Genomic DNA, 6,912 nt, shown 5'->3' on the forward strand with positions numbered 1-6,912 from the left:
GCCATTTCCACCAATCAAGACTGCGGCACCTGCCTGCGCCGCAGTGTCCGGAGTTGCCACGCATTTTTCCCTGCCTGCTGCCCTGCGCTGGTTTCCTGCCTCCAGGACCATGTGCCTGCACCGGGACTCTGTTGTTGCCTCTGCAGTGTGGAGGCATAAGAGTGCCTTTTGGGTGACATTTTCTCTGTATTTGGTTGTTGTTTTGTTCTGGTTTTTTCCTGTTCTCCGTTTTTTTAGTAAAAACTGTTACTTGTTTCTATTCTTTGCTTGAAAGTCTCATAATTTTAAAATTTACAGTAAGTCTGGGAGGGAGGGGTTTCTATTCCATCAGAGGTCCCGCCTCCTAGTATACATCGTCTTTAAACCAAGACAAGAAGGCTCTGAGGAGACCTTATAGCAGCCATCCAGTACCTAAAGGGGCTACAAGAAAGATGGAGAGGGACTATTTACAAGGGTTTGTAGTCATAGGAAAAAGGGGAATGGCTTTAAGCTGAAGGAAGGTATGTTTAGATTAGCCATTAGGAAGAAACTTTACTGTGAGGGTGGTGAGGCACTGGAACAGGTTGCCCAGAGAAGTTGTGGAAGACCCATCCCTGGAAGCGTTCAAGGCCAGGTTGGATGAGGCATTGAGCAACCTGGTCTAGTGAAACGTGTCCCTGCTCATGGCAGGGGGCTTGGAACTAGATGAGCTTTAAGATCCCTTCAATCAAACCATTCTAGGATTCTACAATTCTATGACGATTTCTCAAAAATCGGAGCCACCACCACAGCCCCAAGAGTACAACAAGGGCTACAGCCCAGCACTGCCAGATGGCAGTGAAGAGCAGGTGTCTCTGGGCCGTGTCATTCTGCTCCAGCTCCTGCAGCAGACGAGTCATCTCCTCGTTCAGCATCTCTGCACGCTGCTGCATGCGCTCGCGTGTGGCCTCGTCCAGCTCATCACCGACCACCTGCAGGCGCTGGATGAGGATGTGTCGCACCACAGAGAGGAACATTCGGGCAGCCATGGCCTGCAGGAGGAGGGACAGAAGTGATAAGTGGGCCGGGAAGGAGGGAGCTGGCAGTGGGAGGAGCAGGGATAGAAGCTGCATGGAGCTGGATGCAGATAGGAGAGGGGGTGAGGCTCCTGGCAGGTGGCTGGGCCCTCAGTGCAGGGTGACAATCCACCCTGCAGGGGCCACGTTTCTGTCCCAGACCCTGTCCAGCCCAACCTCCCCCTGACTGCTCATGGCCAGGCCCTGATAATCACCCCAACTGTGACTCGTACCCTGTGATGTCACAGGTGCCAGAGCCCACCCCAGCTCAGCAGCTCACAGCTGCCCTGGGCAGCCAAAGCCGTGACACCTTCAGAGGACAGACCCACCCAGCAGGACATGTAATGTGGGGCAGGATACAGGGATGGCTTCTGTGAGAAGTTCCCCTATGTCCAATAGAGCCAACGCCACCCAGCTCCAAGACAGAACCACAACTGGCCAAGGCTGAGCCCATCAGTGATGGTGGTGGCACCTCAGGATACCATATTTAAGAAATGGGTGGGAAAAACTTGTGCAACACCAGCAGCCAGGAGAAAGGAGTGAGAATATATGAGAGAAACAGCTCTGCTGACCTCCAGGTCACTGAAGAATGAGGAGGTGATCCAGGCACTGGGGCAGAGATTCCCTTGCAGTCCATGCTAAAGATTATGGTGAGGCAGGCTGTCCCCCTGTAGCCCATGGAGGTCCATGGTGGAGCAAATATCCACCTGCAGCCCTTGGATATGCCCAAAAGAGGCTGTGACCCTGTGGGAAGCCCATGCTGGAGGAGGTTCCTGGTAGGACCTGCAGATCTGTGGAGAGAGGAGCGCACACTGGAGCAGGTTTGCTGGCAGGACTTGTGACCTCACAGGGGACTCATGCTGGCGTAGTCTGTTCCCGAAGGACTGCACCCCATGGAATGGACCCATGCTGGAGCAGTTTGGGAAGAACTGCAGCCCATGGGAAGGACCCACATTGGAGAAGTTCATTGGAGGACTGTCTCCTGTGGAAAGGACCCCATGCTGGAGCAGGCAAGAGTGAAGAGTCCTCACCTAAGAAGGAAGGCAAGACAGTCAATGTGTGATGAACTGATCACAACCTCCATCCTCGTATTTGCTCTGCCCAATGTTTTTGAGAATCTCATATTTGCTACCTTGGAAAACATAAAACCCAAATTGAAATTCATTGAAAAACTTGTTTCAGACATATTTTACATATAAAAACAACAATACTCTCAGACACATTCTGTGATTTTTGGGGTTGTCCTGTGCAGGGGCCAGGATGTTTGGCTCAATGATTCTTTCAGGTCCTTTCCAACTCAGTATATTCTATGATTCTACAATTGTGTTGATTCCATTTCATATAGCTGTCTAGCCACAAAAGAGGAAGACAAGAGATGCCTGGGAAAAAGTCTGACCAAATAAAATATTTGAAACATAAACCTGAAACAGTTTGTCAGAAATTATTAGGTTTGAATTTAATGATGGACAATTAGAGGTGTATCTTCTAAAGATTTGTCTTATCCATTATATGACACACCCCTATCCAAAATCCATATATGCAGAAATCATTCTATGCAAAATGCATGGTAGTGCTTATGCAAGGGAAGCTCTTGAGATGTTGGAAGTAAATTTCAGTTCAATGTTCCAATCTGGAACTGTAAGAAATACAGCCATCAATGACTTTACACATGTATTTCCAAAAGCTTCTTTGAAGACAAGGACTTTTGTACTCCCACCAGATTACTGCCATCCTGGAGAGTACACAAATGATTGTTTAATATTCTGTGCCACCAAATGACAGAACCTTATTTCAAATCTTACTGAATAACTGCTCCCTCTGAAACCTCTCATGGCTTTTTTCTGCCTTTCAGTCAAATGACTGACAGGCCTAGACATCTAAAAAATCTACTGCCACGGTGTTACAGTCTAGTTAGTGGCTGCGATGAGGTTCTTTAAATGGCTACTACGAAGACGAGATTAAGGCACTAAATCCAAATGTTAAGGTCTCAAACAGAAAATGAACTTTATTTTTATAAATGGTAAAAACAAGGGAAGGGGGGAGGAGAAGGGGGAAAAATAAGGAAAGGGAAAAGCTACAAAATTAAATTACAAAAGGATTGCCACCACCAGCGAGGGAAGAAAATGGGTGCACACAACCTCAGGCAGAAGAACCGTCAAACAGAGGCAGGTGGTGAGCAGGGTGGATGGGTAGGTGGGACGGCAGCAGGCAGGCGAGATGGACGAAAGCAGCCGTGGAGGTCAGCAGCCAACACTGGCCCCTGAGTTGAACCCGACCAAGCTGGAGGCGAGCAGGAGAGGTGGAACGGAGGCAGGCAAGATGGAGGTAGGTGCAGTGGAGCAAGGAGTGGGGCCAAGACCCAGCAGACTGGAACACTGGAACCTGGTGAACTGGATTTTGAACACCGTGTGTCCTGGGCCCAAATAAAACTGAATTCCGGCTGTCTTGGACCCCCAAAACAAAAGACCACCAACAAAAAACTCTCTACTGGCAATGCTGGGCACGGTCTTAAATACCCCACAGTCAACGCTCATTGGCCGGCTTGCATCTGGGCAGACTCCCCCACACTGCTGATTAGTTAGACCATCGGTATCTGGGCAGTCTGGCTCTGCCGAGGAGGGACAACGTAACTTTTCTCTGCTGTAGACTCCCCAGGAGGGCTGGCAAGTAGTCTAAAAATGTCCTCTCAGGATGATGAAGACAGCCCTACCAGGAGTTAAAGACAGAGTCCGCCATTTTGTTCACCAAATAGGTCAATGTGAAAACAACAAAAAGAGTAAGAGACGAAACCATCTCTTACACAGGAGGGAGAACAAATGAAGTCCAAATTTAACTTTCAGAACATTAACATACCTTTCTACAGAAACATTTCCCAGAACAAGCAACTCCAAGGTGTGCTCAGTTTGGATTCCACCACAGAAGTAAGAGCATCTTTCAAATCATCAGAGAGATGGAGACTTGAGGTTGGAAAGGTGGCACTCTGTCTGCATTTCTGACAAAGGTCAAAGCAAGAACATGATTGCTCATAGCAACATTTTTTGTCATTTTTCCTGTATGAGAAATAAACTCCTAATCTTGGTTTCATTGGAATTAATCCCCGTGAGCCTTCTCTTCTCCAGGCTGGATAGTCCCAGCTCTCTCAGCTACTCCTCAAAAGAGGGATGCTCCAGTCGCTTCATCATCTTAGTGTCCCTTAGCTGGTCTCTCTCCAGTATGCCCATGTCTCTCTCTCTTGTACTGAAGAGCGCAGAGCTGGACACCAGCACTCCAGGTGTGGCTCATCAGTGCTGAATAAAAAGGGCAGGATCACCTTCTTCCACACCTGGCAATACTCCTCTAGTGGAGCCCAGGATACCATATGCTTTATTTGCTGCCATACTGGTGGATCATGTTCAATTTGGTGTCCACCAGGACCCCCACGTCCTTTTCTGCAGAGCTGCTTTCCAGCTGATCACCCCCAGCCTGTGCTGGTGCCCAGGGCTCTTCCTTCCCAGGGGCTGGGCTTTGCACTTACTCTTGGTGAACTTTTTGGGCTCCTCTTGGCCCATTTCTCCGGCCTGTTGAGGTCCCTCCAGATGGCAGCATGACCCACTGGTGTATCAGCCACTCCTTCCACTTAATTAACTGGTTTTTTAAGGCACTAAAAAGTGTGATATAATTGATTAAAAAAACCTAAACCAAAATCCACAACCAGCAGCAATTTGGAATAATGTTTCATCACAAGAAAAATTTATTAAACATTTGCTAACATGGGGAGTTTTGGTAGTATTTTGCTGCTAAATACAGTATCCACTCAATTTATTAAACTATTAACCATTCCAATTCAAGCATGAGGGAAATGATTTTGGTTTTGCCAGTAATTCATATTTGCAAAAGAAAGGCCTGGCACGCAGGAAGAAGGACAACACCAGATGTAAAACCTTCTAAAGAAAATTTAAAAACACATAGCATCATTAAGACATTAATAAGACAATGAGCTCTTTGTAGTGAGGAAAGGGGGAAATTGTTCAAAGAAAATTTGCATTAGAAGGTTTTAAAGTTTTCTTCCAGGAAATTCATAGAATCCTAGAAGCCTAGAATCCTACAATGATTTGGGTTGGAAGTGACCTTAAAGATCAACTAGTTCCAACCCACTCTGCCATGGGCAGGGACACCTTCCACTAGAATTCCTTGCCTACAGACTGCTCAGGTGGCCTGACAGACTCCAGCCCAGTGAGGGGCTGCCCTCCCCGCAGGGCAAGCCTGTGCCCCCAGCCTGAGGCACAGCAACACTCTTCTGTCTCAGGCACAGCCAGGCTCCTGACTGCAGGGCAAGAAGCAACAGGCAGTGCCCTGCCTGGGCCACCACTGTGGGCACACAAGGGCACACAACCAGGGGAACAGGTTTGCAAGACAATACAAAACCAGGAGAAGCTGTTGACTCTATCGAAGGCAAGGAGGCCCTGCAGAGAGACTTCAACAAATTAGAGAGATGGGCAATCACCAACTGCATGAAGTTTAACAAGAGCGAGTGCCGGATTCTGCACCTGGGATGGGGCAACCCTGGATGTATGTACAGACTGGTGAGTGAGAGGCTGCACAGCAGCTCCACAGAAAAGGCCCTGGGGGTCCTGGTCAAGAGGAATATGAGTCAGCAGTGCTCTGGCAGCCAGGAGGGCCAACTGTGTCCTGGGGGGCATTGGGCAAAGCATCACCAGCCGGTCAAGGGAGATTGTCCCACTCTGCTCCATACTGGTGCAGCCTCACCTTGAGTGCTGTTGTCCACAAAATTCTGATTTGTCACCTGGTATGCAACAAGCCAATAATTACACATTGAAGAGAGACACTGATTATTTATTTCAGAGTTGCCCAAGCCTGGATGCCCAGTGGAATTCCACAAATCAAGCACACGAACTATCAAAACTTTTTACTAGTCATACATTTTAGCAAACAAAGCAATTAGTGTTCATTGGCTACAAGTTACAAAATTCTCTTATTAATTAGTTCTGTCATCTACTGGTTAATGATTCTCTCACTTTTCATGCTAGTAAGTCCACATGACCAGTCTTTCCCTTCTTTTGGGTCAGTAGGCTTCTTGGGTCAGTGGTTTCTGACTCGGTGGTTGTGGACCTCCTCCCTCGGAATTATCTTTCACCCGGTTGGAACTGATTTCAGCACAATTGCTGAGCTGGGTTTATTAGTTTCTTCCTTATCTTGGGAGTTCGACCAGGTGTCTTCATGGCTCATAAATTCTGCACTCTTTGCGTCCACTATCATTGGGCATCCTTTTTCTCAAGTCTTGTTAACCTCCCTCTAGGTACGAGATCATTGAAGCATGTCAAGCCCTAACTTTAACAAGCTAATTCTACCAACAAGTAATCTGTTCTTCTAACACATAGACATCACTTAGAGCTTGCTTGTTAGCTGCCATTTCACAGATTAAATCTCCCTTCTTGTTGATTAGGCTTGAAAGTATACAAATATCAAACATCAAAGAACATTCTTTCTTAAGAAAATTCTTACATATTTCACATTTTGCAAGTGTCATGGTTTGAGAGCCCCAGAATCCAATTCCCTAGTCCAAGCCCCCTCCCTCATCTCAACCCAATGTGAGAGAGGTTTTCCAGACAACCACACGAGACTCAAAATGGGGGAAAGGAAATACATGTTACAATGACTGTACAAATAAATACTACAATACATTATATACAATCTTAATTATCTTTAACTATCTCTACCATGACATAAGTATTTACAATGGATCAAATCTCTTCTCCCCTCCAAATAAAAGTCCAGGAGGGAAGAAGGAAAGATCCCTTTTTCACTTTCAGAGCAGCAATGTCTCTAAGGCAGCAGGTTCTCTTCTATGCAGCAGTCATAGCTAGAGTTGTAGCTGGAC

Source organism: Chiroxiphia lanceolata, chromosome 1 (genome assembly GCF_009829145.1).
Source record: "Chiroxiphia lanceolata isolate bChiLan1 chromosome 1, bChiLan1.pri, whole genome shotgun sequence".
Classification (NCBI taxonomy): domain Eukaryota; kingdom Metazoa; phylum Chordata; class Aves; order Passeriformes; family Pipridae; genus Chiroxiphia; species Chiroxiphia lanceolata.